At 37.6% G+C, this 22,506-nt stretch overlaps 1 pseudogene; it reads left to right on the top strand.

Moving 5' to 3' along the window:
• Positions 1 to 18,092, top strand: part of LOC149180620 (uncharacterized) — a 28,413-nt pseudogene extending 10,321 nt beyond the window's left edge.
• Positions 18,093 to 22,506: the final 4,414 nt, after the last annotated feature.

The raw sequence follows: 22,506 nt of genomic DNA, 5'->3' as shown, positions 1-22,506 counted from the left end.
CTAAATTGGTGATAGATTGGACATGCAAAAATGTTGTGTTGGATAATGTATGTATTTCTCCCTTCTTTAGGAAATTCAAAATATTGTTCTATCTTTTTCAATAATGAATTCATTAAGAAGCTATTCCGGGGAAAAATGAAAAAGAAATTGAAAGACATGAAATAAATAGATGTTGATGCCAATATGTCATCCACGGGTCATTTTACTTAGGGTGAACAATTGATTTCCTTGTTATTTCTAAATTTTCCATGAAATATGTGTACAACTATCTTATAGTCGCGGTTACAACACCAACATTCATATCTGTATGTTGATAAATTGTCATCTCGGTAGCATATGAGATACCCTGAGAACTATGCCTCCCACAATCTTCCATGGAATTTCTAACAAGACAATATATGAACAACTTGGTGGACATTGTTATATTTAGATGAGGGAGGAATGAAAATGAAAACAAAATTAAAATAACCAAAAACAATTTAACTTGAAAAAACAAAAAATATTTGAAAATAAATTACATGCATAAATCAGAATAAAATTTATTCAATATTAATTAAAAATAGAAAAACTCAAATGAGTTCAGGGAAGAGTAAAGTTACATTTTGTAACACAATACCCTATCGTCGAATTCATGAGATTCTATAAACCATCATTATAGAGGCAAGTATGACCTCTGTGAGGCACTTTCATACATCTTCCCGCCCCACATACATCCCATCTTGCATCTTGTTGACACTAACATTTATAGATGGATATGCTCAAAAAATCAAACTCTTTTCAAGGAGAAGTGAAGGGGAATGTTGGTCCCATTTGGTCAAGGGGACAATTCCATATTGGAGGAATGGTAAGCCTCAATTATGCTTGGAATACATGGATTAATTTAAGTAACATTACAAAGTCATTGGTTATATTAAAAGATTTAGATTACTTCAGGAAAAATGGTTTGCATTGGAGACTCCTGCCTCATTATCTCTTTGATTTAAGATTTGGCTCAGTCCTCTTATCTCCCCATCTCCAAAACTATGATCAGGTGGAAGCCAAATCTTAAGCCAATTTTCTTGTGAATTCTGGCATGTGTTATCTGAATTAAACAAAGATGCAAATTTAGTGGTTAATAAAGCCACCACTCTGCAAGAGACCTCTCTACTTCCAGGTTGAATCTGAATACACTTTGATGTTTTCTATCCCCTAATACTTGTGACACTTTCTGGTCTTATTTTGTCAAAAAAAATTCTTACAATTGCCAAGATGTGATGCTGTAGTGGTACTCGACCCCAAATAATTGCTTGGCTTTGGGATAAAGTGAACATACAATTTTCACAATTTGTTATTAAAGGATGGGCACTAATTATTAAGAATAAAGCTTGAAATCTCAAAGAAAATGCCCCAACAGATCAGAGATTAAATGAAGGCCACCCAAAAATCAGAACAGGAAACCAACAACGTAAATTCTCAACTTGATGATGCTCTAAAGCAAAATCAAAACCCCATTGACAAATTTGATGAGAACAACAACAAATCACCACTCTACATCAATCTCTAGTAGCATATAGACATGAGGATAAAAGTCCACTTCAACAGGTTTGAGAACATGATAAATATTTAGCATAGACCTTCCTCAACTGGGTAAGAAGCTGACAAAAACGCTAGTAATTTCCCCACATAATATAGTTTTACTAGTCACTCCAACATCAATGTAGAAAAAGTTGTTATCTCAAATGCTAATTAAGCTAAATAAGCTAACGACATCAACAATTATTGATTTTCCACTTCTGTACATTGTCATGTTTCTAAGTAATGTCAAATTTTATTTAAATTTTCATGGGAACGATGTGCCTATGAATGAAACTAGACATTGTCTTTGACCCGAGGACAAAGGAAAAAGGATTGAAGGATCCAAGCACACCCCAAGCCTTCGCTAAACTTGAGCTTGGATAGCCTTGTTCAAAATTCTTGTATCCCACAGAATTGAAAGAAGGGGGTCTTCTTCAAGCATATGAAGGAACTCTGCTAGGTGTTGGCCACGCGCACTTGCTTGGCCTTTTCAATTTCCATGACCAAGTACTTGGATAGATTCCCATGTTGGCAGAGCCACTTCAAACTATAGGAATAGGGTTTTGGCAATTTTATCTTATAAAACACCATGACAAAGTTCTTGAGGAAAGAGCATGGTGGAGAATTGCATGTGAAGCAGTTGGCCCAACTTCCTACCCCACCACCTCCTCTACTCCACATCAAGCCCTTGGTATTCCCTCTCCCATGCACAACATTGAAGTGAGCAAGCCAGTATTAGCACCAACATCTCCACACAAAACATAACAAGTTGTAGGGCGACGTTGGCCTTCATTAGAATCCTTGTCTCCTCCTCCTTTCCAGTGGTGGACTTCAAGCGGTGCTCGGTTTGATCAACCTTGAAAGAAAGCATCAGGAATCTAATCCTAGCCCATACCTTTCCACATAAAGGAAAAGGGAAAATGTGTGCAGGGCGAAGCATGGCTTATTGATGTGATAGGAGAGGCTAGTCAACACAGAGAACAGAGATCGTTGAGGTTGTGATAAAGGCTGAATCCCATGGGGTCAACTCCTCCTGAGGAGAATTATGAAAGCAATTGAATCAGGTCCAAGTTTATGTTGGTAAAAGTTGTCATTGATGTCAATATGCTAGATGCATTGTGAAGCAAAGCCTAAGTGAGTAATTCCTATATGCCTAAGTACATGAATGAAACCCTAGCTTATGAAGTATATGCAAATGAAGATTTTAGTGCAAAACCCTAAGTGCATATATGCCCCTAGATGTTTAATAAATGCCCTAAGCTCTAGAATATGCCTTAATCCTAACTTGTTGATGCAAGTCCCAAACCCCTCTAGAAAATGCCTTAATCCTAACTTGTTGATGCAAGTCCCAAACCCAATATTTATGATGCCCTAATGCCTAATGCCACTTGTCCCAATGAGATATAAAAATCTAAACACTAATTCTTGTCTTATTACCCTTGTGTATCATTGCCCTAATTATGGAAAACCTAAACATTAATTCTTACGTTCTTTATAAGCCTTACTCTCTACCCTAATAACCTTAACGCACATATCTCTTAAAATCCATGGGACAAATCCTAATTCTGGCACCTTAATCATTTTCTAAATTTCATAATCCAAAATTATAATATCCTACCTTTGCCAAATTAATCTTTCCTAATCGCTCCCTTTATATAAAAATTCCATAATTTCGCTCCTCCTTGTCAGCTCACCTTTAAAAGCCAAACGTGACATGAAATAAATTGAATTCAACCTTTTTATCGTAAACTCGACCTCAACTCTTTTTAGTTGTGTCGTTTCACTCCATAAAATACATATAACTATTATTTGCACCAAAAGGGTGCAAAGACATGCCCATAGAAGTGTAGATGAATGTAGAGTTACTTAGAGGTAGCACTGCATGAAACAAGGATGTAGACTTCGAAGGCATGATGAATTAGGAGGCTAAAGTATTGGTAAAGTAGAGCTTTCCAATTGGGTAAAAGTGAATTAGAGAATTGACTTGAAAGGCATGAGGAATCATGAGGCTAAAGTATTGGTAAAGTAGAGCTTTCCAAGTGGGTAAAAGTGCATTATAGAATCTGCAATATATCATATTTATATCACCGAACTCATAACTAAACTAGAAGCAATCTTCGAGGAGACATCACTGTGATATTCTACCATTTTCTCTGAACAACATCCTAGAGATTATGATGAGAAGTTGTTTGGATGGGGGAGAAAAAAAAACAATTGAGAAACATGCATTTCATAGGGTGCTCAAAAGCCTAAACAAATTGAATTGGTGTCCTTCTTTGCTACAATTTAAGGAATCCCTAAACATTTTTATCATGTTGTGATTTTGGATGGGTGGTATACTTGCTCCCATCCTTGTTTCAAAGTTTATAAAATGAAGCTTGGAGGACTAGATAGGTTGAAAAGGACAACAATTTGTTTTCAAACAAAACATAGAAATTTTAGAAACTTGATGGCTATTGGAATTTCAAAGGAAAATCAGAAATGATCCTCATCTCCATTTTATTGTTATAATTCATCTCCATCTTAAATTAAATTAAATAAAAATTAAATAATTACGTACTTATGTATGTGACAATTAAATATAAAATAAATAAATATAGGCAAAATCATTTTAAATATGGATTTTCAGAGAAGTGTTAAATTTGTTAATACATAACTTTTATATAAAGAAATTAATACATAATAAATAATTAAATAATATATATGTATATTAAAAAATTTACTCTTTTGCATTTTCTATTTTTTATTAGGGAAAGAGATCAACGTCTCTCTAAAGCAAGTTGTTGGTACCAAGCCAACCCATATGTAGAATCAAGAGTTCTCAAGGCTCAAAGCCAGTATAAAAATATTCAAAACATTATAACTCATCATGTTACTAACCAAGCTTTGAAACTAGTTAGAGAAGAATACAACCATTATACTCAACCATATACAAACCCAATTTACAAAATTTATTTTTTTTTTTTTTTTTTTTACAGAAACGGTTATGGAGCATTTATATTAATCTTGGGTTGAATGCCGAAAATCTGATTACATTGTGGGTTTCTTTGCCCTGATGTATCTCACTGCTAAGGATGAGAATGCAGCTGAGACTTGCAGATTTCTTCCTTGGAAAGGCACCCAATGAGTTGATTTCAGAGATTTTCCCCCACTTAAAGATACAAACAAATTTGTTTAGTAGCAGACAGTAGAACATGGCAGCAATCAATTTATGGAATGGGATCCCATGATTCTTCTTCCTCTTTCAACTTGACCCCGACAGAGAGTAGGGCAGCTTTATTGGCTTCGATGTCCGCCTTTTCATTGTGGATTCTCAAGACATGATAGTACTTCAAGTTCTGAAAATTGTTTTCCAAACCTTTGATCCTAGTAATCAGCCTTGCTAGATTAAGGTCCGCAACTGGAGTATTGGAAACCATTGTGTTTATAATGACCTGGGAATCACCTACAACAATTGCTTCATTTATGTCCAGATCTTTAAGGGTCTTGAGTCTTTGGAAGAGGGCCAAGGCCTCAGCTTGGATGCTGGTAGAATATCCAAGTCCCCAAGCGTAGGAGAGAATTTTTTCCCCAATTTCATTTAGTACAACACCTCCTGCACCAGCTTTGCCGGGATTTCCCTTTGCTGCTCCATCAAAAAAGAGGAAGTGCCTTGCTTGTGATTTAAGCCAATCTTGAAAGTCGTTCTCAGATTTCCTTATCTTCCATTCTTTGATAGTGGGGGCTTTTCTGACTGCTGGATGAAATTGAAGTTCTAGAGTTGATCCCCATGGAATGTCCTGTTGACTGAGGTTGGAGTCGTATTTTATATCAGTCAAGCACTCCTTTATGTGGCATTTAATCTTGGCTTCTAAGACTTTGTGGCTCTGCATTGTATTTCTAAAAATTCTTCTGTTACGTTCTAGCCATATCTGCCAACAGATAATCTTTGGGAGGACTGCCCATGCTGCTTTCATAATCAGGTTTTTAGGGGAACCTGGATATCTGTTTGTCCATTTAGAGAAAAGTTCAGAAGTGGAGCAAGGAAGAGTGAAGTTAGGATCCAAAACTTGGGTAAAGAAGGACCAGATCTGCCTGGAGAAGCTGCATTCTAGAATTAGATGAACTGTTGTTTCAGCATTTTCATTGCACATTGAGCAGATGGATGGGCCATGGTATCCTTTCTTCTACAAGTTGTCATAAGTTAAGATTTTGCCATGACAGTAGACCCAGTGAAAGAAATCCACCTTGGGCATGAAGATAGCCGCCAGACACCTTGCCAAGGAGCTGGATCAGGGGGGACGTGTGGTCTCTCGTTTAGCTTAGTGTACCCCAAGGAGACTGCGTATCATATGGCTTTCAGCCCCCAGCCTTTTGCATCTCTTTTCCTCGAGTGCGTGGGCGCCAACCCGTGCATGGAGTTGAGCAGCGTGGTCCATTCGGAGTTCAGATTATCTGGCACCTTTACACATTTCCAGCCTACCCATACCAAGTCATTCCAACATGAGATATCCCACAGCATCTCAGACCTTCTCTGTCCATCCAACAACGCAACGAATTAATGGAGGCTCTGAGTTCTATTGGTTCCTTGTTCATGATTTTGTCCGTCCAGATTTTGATTTTTTTTCCGTTTCCTGGGATCCAGTAAGAGTGGGCAGTGATGAGAGGTGCAGCTCTATCATACATTTTTAGGAAAGAGGAGTTTGGCAGACGGATCACATTTTCTAAACATCTGGATCTTGGTCCTCTGAAATATTTTTTCCAGAGCGCCTTTTGGGCCCAGCCAGGATTGGGCGTGATGATCCTCAAAATGACTTTTGCAGCCATTGCCACATTCTGTTGACAAAGGTTTTTGAAATTTAGACCACCTTCCCACAATGGCTTGGAGATGGTTTCCCAGCTGATAAGGGGGATCTTTTTTTCATTCTGTTTTCCTCCCTTCCAGAAGAACCTCCTTATGTATTCCTCCATTTTTTTTAGGATGACTGTCAGAGCGAGAAGCCCAGCGAATTGAAATAGAGGCAAACTGGTAAGTACTGATTTAATTAAGACTGTTTTGCTAGCAGTATTCAGCCAGGAATATCCCCAGGCTTGGATCTTTGCCTTGAATTTTTCCAGCTGTGGGAGCCATTCTTTGCTTGCAGGTTTCTTGTGAGATACTGGGAGGCCCAGGTATTTAAAAGAAGACCAAGAGGCGGAGGCTTCAAAACCCAAACATCTGGAGATGGCAGATAGCAGTCTGGGCGTAGTATTCCAGCTGAAAATATGGCATTTGCTCTTGTTAACAATGCTGCCTGAGGCTTCACTGAAGTCATCCAGAACCGCTTTGAATTTTGTGGCAGAGGAAATAGAGGCAGGACCCAAAAGCAAAGTGTCATCCGCAAACAAGGCATGATTAATATTTTTGATCCCTCTTGCAATACACAGTCCATTGATTTCTTGGTCTTGCAATTTTTTGTCTAGCAGGAAGCTAAGAACTGAGGCTTGGATGACAAAGAGCAGAGGGGATAGAGGACACCCCTGCCTAAGTCCTCTCGAGGCTTTAAAAAAGTCTGTGGCTCTTCCATTAACAAGAGGAGCAATCCATGGCTCCGAGATGCATGCCCGGATCCATTTAATAAAGTTTGCTCCAAAACCAAACTTGCTCATAACATTTAAAAGAAAGCTATGATTTACTCGATCAAAAGCATTTGCTAAATCAAGTTTAATCACCATACCTTGCTCTTTTCGAAGGAGACTTGAATGAATTGCCTCTTGTACCAGGAAGAAGTTGTCCACGATCTGCCTACCTTGGATGAAGCCTCCTTGATTCTCTGGAATTATTTTGGGGAGAATGACCTTCAGTCTATTTGCAATTACTTTGGTGATTAATTTGAACCCTGTGTTACATAGGGAAATCGACGGGAATCTACTGAAGTTATTGGCACCTTTTTCCTTGAGTATAAGTGCTAAAAATGCAGAATCAGTACTGCCTCCAATTTTCTGTGTATTTTGGGATATTTGAACCATTTTGAGGAGGTCTTTTTCAACAATCGGCCAGCAGACTTGGAGGAATCTAGCAGAGAAACCGTCCGGCCCAGGGGCCTTATCCAGTTCCATATCGAAGAGAGCCTTTTTCACTTAGTCTTTAGTGACTTTGGCCTCAAGAGATTCATTAATTCGCTGAGTGATTACAGAGGGTATATTATCTAGCAGATCTGGATAATGGCTCAGATCCTTGTCTTCACTGTATAAGTTTTGGAAATGAGCAAAAGCTGCTTTATTTATGTGATCAAAATCCTTATGGATATCGCCCTCTTCTTTGATCTCTGAGATGGTGTTGAAACATTTCCTTGCGTGGGCTTGTTTGTGAAAATAAGCAGTGTTCCTATCCCCTGCTTTAAGCCAGAGGTTCCGAGATTTTAATCTCCAATACTCTTCCTCAGCTAAGCAGGCTTTGTGGTAGCGTTGTTGCAATTGGGTTTCTTGATCTAATAAATCCTTTGTGAGCGTAGTGTTCTCCATACCATTTTGATGGGAAACAAGAGCAGCTTTAATGGTTTTCCTTTCTATGGCCGGATTGGACAGCGTTTTAGCCCATCTTTTTAGAGCTCCTTTCACCCTTCTGAGGTTTTCCTCCCAAATATAGAATGGTGATCCTTTAACTGGCTGATTCCAACATTCCTTGACAGTTTGCATGAAATCTGGCTCCTTTACCCAAAGAGGGCTGAATCTAAATGGAATAGGGCCCAGATCAAGATGAGCTAGGAGTTCTAGCTTTATGGGCATATGATCAGAGATGCTGTTAGCAAGTATATGCATTTTGGGCTCTAAACCTAGCAACAAATAGGAGCTTTTTATAATAAATCTATCTAGCCTGGTAGCAATGTGTCCAGGTCCCACTCTTTTATTAGACCAAGAGTACTTACCGAAAGAGGGTTTGATGTCCAGCAAATCCTAGTCTTGCACTATGTCCTCCACCCATTCTCTAGCCAGGTCTCTAACTACGTTGCCTCCCCTTTTTTCTGATGGATGCAAAGTGAGGTTGAGGTCGCCAGCAATTATTATATTTTCCAGATTTGTCAAATCTGCTTGGTGTCTTAACGAGTCCCAGCAGTCTTTTTTCCCCCAACGTTGACTGGAGAGTAAACATTGAACAGACAAAACGTTTCCTTAGTGTCCAAGTTCTGCATTTTCAGTAACAACCAATGTGTATTTCTAGCCTCAAATAGGACTGTAAATTTATTGGCGTTCCAAAGAGTGCCTATCCCTCCTGAGGCACCTCGGGCAGAGATTGCTCTTGCTTCGCTTTTATTCCAAAGTTTCTTGCTTGCTTGAAGGAAGACTATGTCTTCCACAAAATTTAATCTTCTTAATATCCAATAAAACTTGATTTAAAATAGATTTAAAATATTATCACTCAATTATATATATATATATATATATATATATATTTTTTTTTTAATAACATAGTTTTTCCTATATTTTATTATTTTAATTAAATTATATTTAATTTGTTACCATATTTAAATATAGTTGATGTGAACCTATATATTGATGAATTATTAGAAAGATATACTATTGATAAAAAAATTACCAAAACAAATATCAGTTAACAATTAAATTAATAACTTAAAAAATTCACTTTAACAACTTGAAAAGTTCATGCACATAGTTTCAAAATTAAATTTCATGAGCATAAAAGAAAATCAATTTTACATCATCCTTACAAATATATAAAATTATATATTAAAATATATACATTTTATTATATTTAAATTTCAAAATGCAAAAGATAACTATAAAAATTTAGTGATTAAAAATTAAGTTTTTAATTTAATTATTTATAAAACACCATGGATGGAAAGGATCTGCCATTTCTATGAGAATAGGAACATCGAGGATGAAAACCACTTCCTCTTCCTCGTAGAGTGCCCTGTGTACAACCACATTAGATCTCAGTTTCATAATCTTTGTCACAATACTGACCTTCCTAGCCTTTTACGATATCAAAATTATAGTGAGCTCGGGAGTCTTCTCTCCAAGCTTTTTGAGCATAAGAATAAAATCTTAAATCAAACTAAATAATTTGTTTCTTTAGGTCCGATAGACCAAAGTTTGGTCTCAGTGGACGTTAACCACCACCACCATCATCATAATATTGATATATATATATATATATATATATATAATTTATAATTTTAATGCTTTATTTAATTATTTAGATATAATTATAATAAAAAAATTAGATATATAAATATAAAATAGTTAAATGATAAAATATATAGTTTAATTGTTTTATATATATTTTTATTAAAAAAATAAGAAATAGTTTTATTTGAGATTAATTTGTATTTTTAAAATACATAAAATAAATACAATCTTTTAAGAAACTTCTCCATCCATTCTAATAATTTTTATATTGAATTTCAAATAATATTGATGGTAAAATAAATATAAAAATTTAAAGCATTTATTCTAGGTTTATGATAATAATAATAATAAAAAAAGTAATATTCTATTAAATTTCAAACAAATTCACTTAAAAAAAAATAGTAGCATAAAGATAATAATGTTAGATTAAATTACCCAGATGCGGGTGTTAATAAACAAGATTTATGAGGGGGCGCTCAAGGCAGGCAGCTGGCCCTGCACCTGGCTGGCAGACGATCTCCATGGCATGCGCATTTAATCGGTTGCTGGACGGAATGTTGGTCGCACAGATTGGCATTAATGTGCGCCTGGTTCGAGAGTTCATGCTCAAGGTTTTATGTATGGCTCGATATTTGGTTCACGCCATTGCTCCTGGTTCTTTTCACCTCCGCCCGTTGTTCTTCCCGCACCCCTGCCTGGCTCAGATTGTTTGGAAGCTCGCCTGGTTATTTGGTATTGCTGGGTTCCTCTGTGCTCAGTCCCTCTCCCGTCAGCTCCGCCATCTTCCCTTTCTCAGCTGGTCTGTCATTGTGAGAATGCCTCGTCGTCGAGGAGTCTCTCACCGAGGAGGTAACACCGGTAACAGAGGCAGAACCTCTCGGTCTGCTCCTCAGAATGTCATCCCCATTACTTCGGCCTCCCCGTCCTCACCGCCCTCTGGCCATGCTGGGCCTCTCCTGCACAATTCCTTTCAAACTACCCGGTTCACCTTCCATAGTAGGCTCAACAGGCAAGTTTTGTCTGCTAGTATCACATTTATTCTTGCTGAGGAAGAGGACAATCCCAATAGCTCAGCCCACACCACCACCTCTCAATCTCAGGAAGACAACGTCCTTCAGGGGGAGATGGCTGGGGTGGTGTTTAATGCAGACAACATGCAGGATGACACCCCTGTTTCTGAAGCGCCTCCGCATCCAGCCGATTCAACACAACACGAGATCCTTGTCTGTGGACCGACTCATTGTGCAGGCAGCATTCTCAACCTGGTAACTCCTCCAGAAGGTGGCATCGAAGGAATTGAAGACAATGGTTTCGTCACCTGGGTTGCTTCGTCTAGCCAGGTGGATAAGGACATGCCCGACTCTCCGCAACATGCAGATTAAGGCTGGTTCATCACCGATGGGTGGCATTCTTGCCTTCGCTCTGTTTGATTTTTGCTATGTGTCTTTGTTTCTAGGTCTCTGGTCATGTGTCTGGTTTCAGTTCTTGTTTAAGTTTTTGGCGCTAGCCAACCTGTTCTTAGTTTGCAGCAACAACTCTGGGTTTGATGAGTTCTGGTTTGCCTCTTCTGTTCATGACGGGCATGACAGCATGCGTCTCAGTAAAGCCTCTGCCGACGATAGCTATGTAATGTTAGACTCAGAACAGAATTATTTTTTAGTGGGTCACTGTCTAACAAATCAAGTTTTTGTAGTCTGTAATCCGGAAATGGCAGATAGTAGCATATGTATGTTTCAGAATCTCTGGCTGAGGGCTGGCCTCTGCCCCCTCTGAGGTCTCGACCTCCATGTACATATTTTTCTCTTTTTTAATAGAATTAGTATTTACGCAGAAAAAAAAATTAATGTTAGATTAAATTATTAAAGATAGTTGATGTCATTAGATTAACCAATCATATCTAAATTTAGAGAAATTAATAATATAATTAAATATATTAAAATAATGTATTATAAAATTACCATTAACCCTAATTTTAGTATTTTTTTTATTATTATAATTACTTTTGAAAAACACTATATTTACATTTGTTAAAATAAAAACAAATTTATAAATATTTAATTTGAAAGTTCATTGTGAAATGGAAAAAAATATTATAATCATTATTATATTAAGAATGTAAATAATGAAAAATGATTTATTTTATAATATTCTATATGATGATGATTAATGTCCTCTTAAATCTCTATAATTTATTGGCCATTAAGAAGATAAGAGAATAATTGGAAATTTTTAACATTTTATTTCTATACTTAAAAAGAAGTGACATACAAGATCACCATAGTTTTGCTAAATTAAAAAATAAAAATAAAGATGTAATGTAATAAGTATTTTGAAAACTAAATAGAGTGTGAGGATAAGACAAACAATCTAGGAGGAACTATTTTTCATTTTCAACCCTCTTAGGATGGTATAGGTGATAAACTCTTTCATCACAAGGCATTTCACTATAAAGCTCATAAGAAATAATCTTTGTTTTGACAATAATACTAATCAAAACCAAAAAACAATTCTAATGTTTGAAACTAAAGTTTATTACCTCCTCTTAATATATTCATAAAATTTTAATTTCAAATTGCACATAAATACTAAATATTTTTATAACTTATTAATTCATTAAATAAATTAAAAATATTAAATGATATATCCAAAATAAATTTATTAAATAGAAATCATTATTAACCAGATATATTATATACAACTCACACTACTAAATAAAAAAAATAATGTATCAATCGTAAGAGTTTAAAGAAATTAGAATCTTAATCTTACAGGGCACATAATACACTAGGAAAAAAAATCTTCAATTTAAACTTTCTAATTATTTAATGAATTCATGGGGAAAGAAGCATATTTGACCCCTTGCTGTATTATTGCAGCTTCCTTGAGACATTGTTGTTGTCATCTTCCACTTTTAAGGTAGTTGCAGCTTAAGAAGTGGAGACAGTCGAATCGATCATGTTTATTTGCGACTTGCGCCTCTGCCTGTTATGGTCAACTGGGCATTTTCTGCAACTCCATTTCACCTCGTCGAATTTTTCCAGAACATGAAATTTATGTGCACAATACAAGTATAAGTTCTTGAAAAAAAATCTCCATTGCAAGGCACATCAATCTACACCAATAATTTATTAAAGACGTTAATGATGAAACATCCTTTGGCTTTCAAAAGTTCTTTTTTTTTAAGAAGAAAAAGCGATATATTATATTGAGGCAATATATACAGCATGACCTGTAGAAATACGGAGAAGCGATTTGGTTCCCATAACAATGGTGACCAAACTCAAAAAGACAGCTTTGAACAGATTTTACATGAAGATGAGAGATATATATAAAAAACCATTGGGCATCCGTATAGAAGCATATGATATAAACAGGACACATAAAAACATATAACACATAATATTGCCAAAACATGCTGCTGGATGATCTAATTGACAATCATAACCAAAAAAACGACGAGAGAGAGGAGCCCGAGATATCACTCAGATCGTAGTCAACTGCCGGTCGGGCATTCCCCGGAGGAGGCTTTACAATGCAGAAGATCAAGCCAGCTGATTCTCCAGGTGTAAGAAGCCGATAGAAGCCCTGGACACCCACGACAAAAACGCATCACTTCGCTCCAGACCATGAACCTGTAGAGCTCTTTGTCCTATCTTTGGATCGATTCATAGAGAGAGGAGAAGCTTAACGAAACAGTCTTGAAGGAGATGTTTGTGTCTTCAATTTTTTTTAAATTTCTCCATTTCCAGACACACCATAACACAATGGGAAGGATTGGACACTTAGATACCTCTTGTCTTCCCCACCAGTCAAAAGCTGCATTAACAGAAATGAAACTCAGGTGAGGAAAATGTAAAGAAGAAGCCAATTCATACCAGATTTGTTGGGAGGCCGCACATTTGAAGAACATGTGGAAGTTTGTCTCCTCCTCAGCGTTGCACAACACACATCTGCTGGGACCATGCCACCACCTCTTCCTCAAGTTTTCCCATGTTAAGTTTTTGTTGTAGAAAACTAACCATGAGAAAATAATCACTTTGAGAGGACAACCGAGTTTCCACCATTGCACCGGAAAAATCTGTCTGGCAGGCATATTTTTTTTGGAAACGAGATCATAGTAGATATCTTTTACAGTCGTTGTCGAATGAGAATGAGATAGGGACCATACTAAATGATCTTCTGGCTCGGCACGCTTTATCCCTCCTTCAGCTAGAGCATTCTTGACATTTTCCCAAGGTAATAACAAGGCATGAGGAAGGCCAATGTCAGCAGCGTCCTTCAGAGAAGGCACAAGGCCCCTCCACTCTGCAATGATCTTGTCCCAAGTAAAAATACCCATTCTGTGAAGGACAAATAGAAGAGGGTCCGGAACATGGAGATTCCCCCTATAGCCAGCAAATGAGTCGATACCAATGAAGATTTTCCTTCCAGAGAACATCCTCCATTTCAGATTGTTTAAGAAGTATTTTTCAATTTTTCTGAAACTGTGCCAAATTGCAGAACCCTGTTTAATTCCAATGGAGCCGAGCCTGAACCAGAACTCCAGGCTTCTACCTTTTTGATACTTCTGATGAATGATAGCACTCCAAGGATTTGCGTCGAAGATACCTCTCCACAAAGTTTTGCAAACCAGAGCTTTTCCGAAAAGCCTTTGATCCATCAGACCCCAACCCCGAGCTTTTTTGGCATCGTTAAGAGATTCATTTTAGACAGATGGATTTTGCCTCTATCTGCTTTAGCACCATAAATAAAGTTGGTGGAGATCCTGTTCATGGCATGGATAATACTGGCCGGGAGGAGATAAAGATGGGCCCAGTAAACCGCCATTTGCATCAAGACAGATTGGGTGAGGACGACTCTACCTCCCAACGATAAAGATCTATGTTCCCACATCGAAATCTTGCTAAAAAATCTCTCAACTAGCCATCTCCAATCATTCTTTGAATAAGCCTTCGCTTTGAAGCGGAATCCCAGATACTTGATTCCATCAGTCAAAGATCTAGTTTCTATCCCAAAGAGCTGTGAGATCCATAAAATCGTATCCCGGTCGGTTTCATTGTGATACAGGAATGATTTGGCCTTGTTAATAATAAGCCCAGTCGCCTTTTGGAAACGGTCAAGGATATTTTTAATGCATGTCCAGGATGCTTTAGATAACATAGCAAATAACAGGACGTCATCAACGAACAGGACGTCACTCTATTTAATCAGCTTAGCCAGATTGGTTCTTCAACCTGTCCTGACGATGAACCACACTGGTTGGTTCGAAACGCGTCGACATAAGATTGGTGATGTGATTTTGCCGAAGATTATCTAAACTATGAGAAATGTAATTTTGCTTGCAGATCTTTATCGGAGCATACACTTTTTCCTCAACTGCTCGGTTGATGTGTAGACTCAAGGAGTTCATGGCCTATATAAAAAGGAGAGGCGACAGTGGACAACCCTGTCGCAAGCCCCTTTCTGCACGAAAATAAGGAGTGGGAACACCATTAACTATGACAGCATAGTTAACATTTTCAATACATGCCATGATCCATCGTATAGGGCCGGGTTTCAGACCGAACTAAAGCAACCAAAAAAGCTTCAACATTCGTCTTCTCATGAGAAATAATAGGATGAGGAATATTGGAATTGGTCAACAGCGGGCGACACTGTCGAGATTCACTCTAGCTGTCGAGGACAACGAATCTCAACAGTCTCACCACAAATAACTCCATAATATAATGCCTATCGACATAAATATAAGGAGAGTCAACTCGATTAGAAATATAGATGGTGGTCGAAAAATAATAATAGAAAGTAAACATAAGTGCACATCTAAAGTTAACATCTCGTGAACGTAAAGAACAAAATATGAAGAAATGTGAAGGTTCTTTTATGAGCTACTATGTAAAACTCTCGGATTTGTACAAGAACTCTTTATCATTGATCTGTGTAATGACTTTGACCTTGATTTAGAGTGCTAACAGAGGCATATTGCGACATTTCTCTTGAGCCTAGATTTGATTGGTCGCATGGAATTATTTATGAATATGTTGTTAAGGATCTCTGTAGCGTGATATTGTCTACATCCCTAAGAACAACGTTTCATTCTCACAGTGGTTTGAAATCACAGAAATTTGTCATTGTGTGCTTTGGTTTAAAATAAGTGGTATGCTTGAGATCTGAAGGATCAAACCATTGCATGTAAATGGTGAAGATTATTCTAGCCAATGAATGTTTCCTCAGAAATGTTGCATGTTGAACGACATAGATGTATCTTTTAACAAGTGTTAATATGAAATCCAAATGACAAAATTGGAGGGATTTCCTTGCCGAGCTGGTATATGCAAAGCCTAAACCCAGAGAGCTCTTTAAAGGAATCTTCGTTCCTTAGTTAACTGGGCAAGGTGCTACGGGTTTGGTCATCTCACTAATTGGAGTGTTGATTACTATGTAAAGTTATATCTTTTTTCCTATTATTAATTCCGTGAAGAGATGAATTCGCAATCATCTCTTCCTTCCGTTTACGTTTTGGCTTTCTTAGCAAGACCACCAAAGTGGAGTTTGAATTGCATGGTGAGATGTTCAAGTGCAATTGGAGTGGAGGGCAGTGTGCATTAATGAAGCAAAGAGACAAAGAGTACTACACGACGATGGACTAAAATAGAATGAAAATGGAGAACAAAGCCATTGCTAGCAGAGGGGCTAGGAGGGAATGGCCTGAGCGGGTGACAGAGGATCGTTTGAATGCATCAGGTGTTATCCACGTGTCATATTTTCACTAGCAGGAACAATGAAAATGGATTGCGATCATTGGCTTGGGTGAACAGTGTTTGCTCACCCCAAGCCCACAAAGAAAACACCTTTTAGTGTAAAAAATAAATTGACAACATGGATGTGTATCCTTAGGTTCCCACATATACATATATGGTGTAGCTCTAGTGGATATGAAGAGTGTGAACTGTAGTTTTAATTGATGAAACAATTTAAGGAGAATGTTGGATATTTGTGACATGCTATGTGGGTGAAATTGTTGTCCCAACGTGGACTCCTATGTTACATTCACTATTCCTGCAATGATCTCCATTTTCAGTAGGATTTCTTGTGTAAAACTAAAGTAGTTCATAGAAAATATTGAGAGTGCTTAAGGGTTACACGATTAAAAGAGTGTGATGTTGTGATAATTGCCATCACTCACATAATGATGTCATTGAGCGTTCCTAAAGGTGTGAAGTTGTGATGACTGTTTCTTGCAGGTAGAAGAAGACACACATCCTTCAAGTAGAGAAGCATATAACATAATAGAAAAATATAGATAGATAGAAGACATTCTATGATAAATTACTCTTTCGTTTATTTCTTTTGTAAATCACAACTGAAAGAATGGATGACACTAATAAGCCAATTAGGAATGCATCGTTGCAAAGAGCAGGTCCTTTCAACTATGGTGTGGGTCATGTCAATTTGAATGTGGCTGGAAATCCTAGCCTAGTCTATGATCTATTAGTCAAAGACTACTACAAATTCTTCCGCAACTTGAATTATAATTCAATAGAGGTCAAGGCCATAACAGGGAAGGCGTTTTCTTGTCCGACACACCAACCTAAGATACATGACCTCAACTATCCTTCAATTATAGTCTCACAATTGCAAGGGTCTATGATTGTGAAAAGAAAGGTGAAAAATGTGGCAGATGGACCTACAATTTATAAGGCAAAGGTGAGGTCTCATCCCAAAGTTTTGGTGTTAATTGAGCCCAAACAACTTGAGTTTTCTAAGAAAGGGGAGGAGGATTTCTAATCTTTTTGAGCCTATAGTTTGGCGAATATGCCCTTGAAAATGGTTTTTATTATGAGTAATTGTTTCCATTTTAATTTTGTATATACAAATTTTAGCTAAGAAACTTATGAAGATGCATATCAAATTGGGGCTTAAATGGGTATTTTTTATTGTGAGAATGAAACTTCATGTATTTTGTATTCATAAGACATGGATTATTCTATAGGGTCTACTGAAAGTTAATGATGATCAAATATTTCTTTTAGCTTCAGAAGTTGATGGAATTTAGATCAGGTTTGTTCAATTGAAACTGTTTTATGTCTTTTCACCTTTGACACTTACACAAACATTTGAAAGAATATAACATTGTTTGCTTTTGTTTTCATAAAATATAACAAAGGGTACATGTGGGGTTTTATAGGTTATTTGATGCAATTATAGAGGCTAGCGATGGAAGTGTATATGACTTAGATGCAAGCACCAAGTTTAAATATGATAGATCCTTTCTGGATCTTTTAGAAGCAAAACCCCTTGGCAAGCTTGTGAAATATGATCCAATAAAAAAGAAGACTATAGTTTTACTCATTGGCCTTGGGTTTGCAAACGAAGTTTCTCTTTCAACAAAAGAAGAATACATCCTCATATGTGAGACATGGAAATAAGTAGATAATATGTGTACATCAACTTAGTATTATGGAGGGTAAGTATTGTATATTGAGAAATCCCAATAGGAGAGGGACACAAAAAATGGAGGGTAAGTATTGCATATCCTTTATTTGGTTGGATGAAATCTATATGATTATTTTTACCCATTTTTCCATTACTACTACTCCTTGCAGCTTTTTTGATAGATTTGTTTGATATTAATTTCACTTGAAGAAAGGTTGTAGCCATGTTAAATCTGGCCATAACTTATTATAAGATCGATAGATGATGCACATTTGATCTTAAATTGGTTCTAGGTTTTGAGCTTGTGAGGTGGAAGGCTTAGCAGTTGTCACTGTGGCTTAGCATGTTTGCACTAATAGAGCACCACAGTGAGAAGCTACCAATTAGGGTAAATGATCAATTGACACCCTAGCCATTGGGCTTACCAGTAGATAACAAAAGCAACACACATAGGCTTGATGTCCATTTGAAAATAGTGCCCACCAAAAATAGCACAAACCATGAGCTCTATGACAACCTAAAACAAGAGGCAGCTTGACCAACAACAAGCCATGCACTACAAAAAAACACAGGCTCATAGAAATAACATGTCGCCATCAATAGAAAGTTTTGGAATCAGGTGGGATAAAGCACCTATGATGCAAATTTGTGAAGTCGATCCATCGCCAAAAGCACAGAGAATAGAAAACACCATGGTAAGCCAAAAAAACCTTTGAGCCAAACCATATGAATCCAATCAAGAAACCAAGTGGTCTTCCATGAGTGTCGAAACTTTGTTCTCCTCTTCGACTTAACCACATCTTCGCTCTATCTGGCCATTGACAAGCATCTTGCATTATGTGGGTGAAGCCCGTGGTACGATAAGTGTTCTTGTTTCACTTTGTAATTGTGAGTAAAATTATTAATATGACATTATTTCATTATCAATGCCTTTCTCCTACTTTTCTCTATTGAAAATGCAGCAAAAAATTCTCAATTTGATTTTGCTTGATTAAATTGAGAAAATTTGAATTTCCACATCAGCAGAAAACTTGGATGGGGTTAACTTGTGTGACATGGCTGGTGTCATCTAGTCTACTCAGTAAATTTGAGTTGGAGGATTTAGAGTTCATTTAAGCATGTGTGATTTCTAATTTGTAGCAATCAAGGTTAGTTATCTCAAGTTGTTTTAAATTAAACTACTTCCAACTATTGCAGGAACTAGTGGAAGGTTAGTTGTACGGTGAGACTTCTATCAAACTCAATGATTATCCAATTAACTGATCAATCAACCCAAAATAGCTAGTGTATGCAAAGAATACAAGTTCCTTAGTTGTGGTGGAGATTCCAAGGTAGTGTAACATCAACTGTAGAGTAGTCTTGAGTGTACAAGTGTTGCATGCAGTCCAATGATCAACCTGAGGAATTGCGCAATCCATTTTGGAGAAATTCCTAAATAATAGGGGCCTAATTTCTCAAGGAATTGCGCAAGGAAATAGGGGCTCAAGCAGAGGCAGAAATTCACTAAGTCTAGGTCAGAGCTTCTTAATGAGCAGAGAGATAGGTTATGCGCTTTCAAATTGAGCTTAGTTGATCAAAGCAATTGTAATACATCTCTATTCATCGGATTAATGCAAGAAGGCATTGGAGTTTTTAGCAGTTTGCTTCCCCAGGAAAAATACTATTCGCATGTGTGTGATTTCCTATTGCATGTCTGAGATTTTTGTTCAAAATTATGAATTAATGTCCACAGAGCAATAGAGTATATTTGTGTCTTGTACTTTTGATTAAAAATTCATGAGTAGTTGCAAATCTACACCATAATTTCTACATGGTATTGGAGCATGATTCACATTAGAGAAAAAAATTTGAAGTTGTTTCTCAGGAGTTTCGAATTTGGAGTTCAGTGCAACAAGATCTCTCTAGAATTGAGAAGATGGCCTTCAATGGACTAAGGCTAGAGTATGCCTTGGAAGGCCCCTCTAATTTTGTTGCATGGAAGGATCGCATGGAGGCAGTATTGGATGACAATGGATTTCCAGAATACATCAAGACAAATGTTCCAAAACCACCAGAAGCCGATGCCCATAACCATGCTCAATGGAAGAAAGATGTAACCAAGGTGAAGAGAATAATATTGGAGGGAGTACGTGATCACATTGTCTCAAATCTCCACGGAAAAGAAACTCAATTTGCAATGTGGAAAGCATTGACATAATTGTTTGACAATAGTAGTGACCACATGACGCTGTAACTCAAGGATAAACTTTGGCAAGTTCATATAATGTCGTGATGAACTTTGTGGATTTGATGTTACTGTTCTAGAAGATGACTGGGTGAGCCTAGCCATTCTAGGCCTTCCCAAGAGGTGACATAGCTACCTACATTTGGTGAATGGGAGGGATAAGCTACCAAATTGGGAACGTGTATGGTCTGATTTGGTACAGGAGGAAATAAGGCAGAATACCAAAGATGGGACTTCATCCAAGGGTGAAGATGAAGAAAAATTTACATTGGTTGGAAAGGCAAAGAAGGGAAAACAAAAGAAATCTCAATCCAAACCAAAGTCTAGCCAAGTGGGAAAGAAGAAATATTTGTCAAAAATTAAATGCTTCCATTGCCATAAATTCAGGCACTATGCCACAAAGTGTCCACACAAAAAGGAAAGCAAGAAGACCTCGTGAAGAGCAGTAAGTGAAGCCTTGGTTTCATAGTTCTATCTTGACTTTACCCTTATCACATGCATGGCCAACACAGTGATGGGGAGCATGTGTTACTTGGATTCAGGTGCATTGTTCCATATGACAAGGTGTAGAGACTTTTTCAGTGACTTGGAGGAGAAATACTTGCAGATGCACATCAAGATGGGGGACGATGGAAGGTATATCGCGACAGGGTTGGTATAGTTACTTTTCAGAGGGAGTCATTCTCCCCCCTCAGGCTCAAGGATGTCATGTTTGTTCCGGGCCTAACGAAAAATCTCATCTTTGTTATAGTTTTGGAAGACCGTGGTTCTGATGTGATCTTCAACAAAGGAGAGGCATTCATGAGACACATAGCCACTGGACAGGTGAAGAAGATCGGGGTTAGTGTGAAGAACATGTATAAGCTATATGTGGAAGATTATGTTACATTAAGTAGAAAGATGGAGAAGGTGCAAAGCCTCGATGTTAGTGAACTTACGCATAAAAGACTTCGGCATTTGCATAATGACGCCCTGAAGATCATGCAACAAATAACCATAGACCTCCCCAAAGGAGCACTTGAGAAAAAATATGTGTGCAAAGGATGTAATTTGGGGAAGTACATAAAATCCATATTCCATGATCGGGACAACAAAGCACATGCAGTCCTAGAAAGGATCCACTATGATGTCCGTGGACCTTTCTCGATATCCTCCACTTCCAGAGACAAATATTATGTTATCTTTGTAGATGACTTCTCATAGAAGTGTTGAATCTTCTTCATGCAGAAGAAAGGTGAGACATTCTCCAAGTTCGTAGAATTCAAGGCACTGGTTGAGAGAGAAACATACAAGAAGGTGAAGGCTCTCAGGAGTGATAATGGAGGTGAGTACATGTTGAATGAATTTAAATTTTTTTGTCCAAAAGAAGGCATTTGATGAGAGTTGACAACACCCCACAACCCACAACATAATGGGGTGGCTTAGAGAAAGAACCGTAGCATTATGGGAGCAGTGAGGGTGATGTTGCATGACCAAGGCCTACCTCTGCATTTATGGGATGAAGCATGCAACACAAAAGTCTATTTGTAGAACCAAGGTCCTCATCAAATTCTGGGCATGATTACATAGGGGGAGGCTTTCTCGGGGAGGAAGTTGGATGTGTCGCACTTCAGGATTTTTGGAGCCTCTATTTACTGAAATGTCACCAAAGAATCAAGGAAGTAGCTCGAGTCGACAACAGAATTGGGGGTTTTTATGGGTTATACAAAATCTCCCCACAATTACCGTGTGTACTTTCCATCCCTCAGAATGATAATTGTGTGAAGGGATGTAAAATTTGATGAGGAGAAAGCAATGTGGTGCTCTCTTGAGAGGTAGCTTCAGATCCCACCAGAAGAGGAGATTTTAGCTCCAAAGGAGTAACCTCAAGAAGTTGTGGTGCAATCACAAATTCAGGAGCAGAGAGTGGAGACAATCACTCAAGTAGAACCATCTAGAGAAGTGTTGAAGGCTCAAAAAATCGGGACTCCAACAAGGGGGATAACCACCCGGGCCGGACCTTAGTGCAGCTCCTTTTTTGTTTGGAATAGGGGCTCTGACTGGGGATGATGGGACCAGTTTCCCAATCTATTTATGATGTGTCTGCTAACGTGATGGTGTTTTTCTTTTTTGGGTTTTAAAGGATGAATACTTGTTCTAAATCTAATCTATCTTCTAACTACCATATGCAATCTATCATAATC

This window comes from Pinus tabuliformis, chromosome 3_2, assembly GCF_031772625.1.
Source record: "Pinus tabuliformis cultivar Carrire ecotype Pingquan chromosome 3_2, CPIR1, whole genome shotgun sequence".
In the NCBI taxonomy this organism is placed as follows: Eukaryota; Viridiplantae; Streptophyta; class Pinopsida; order Pinales; family Pinaceae; genus Pinus; species Pinus tabuliformis.
The sequence above is the reverse complement of the archived record's forward strand: the minus strand, read 5'-3'. Positions and strand labels throughout refer to the sequence as shown.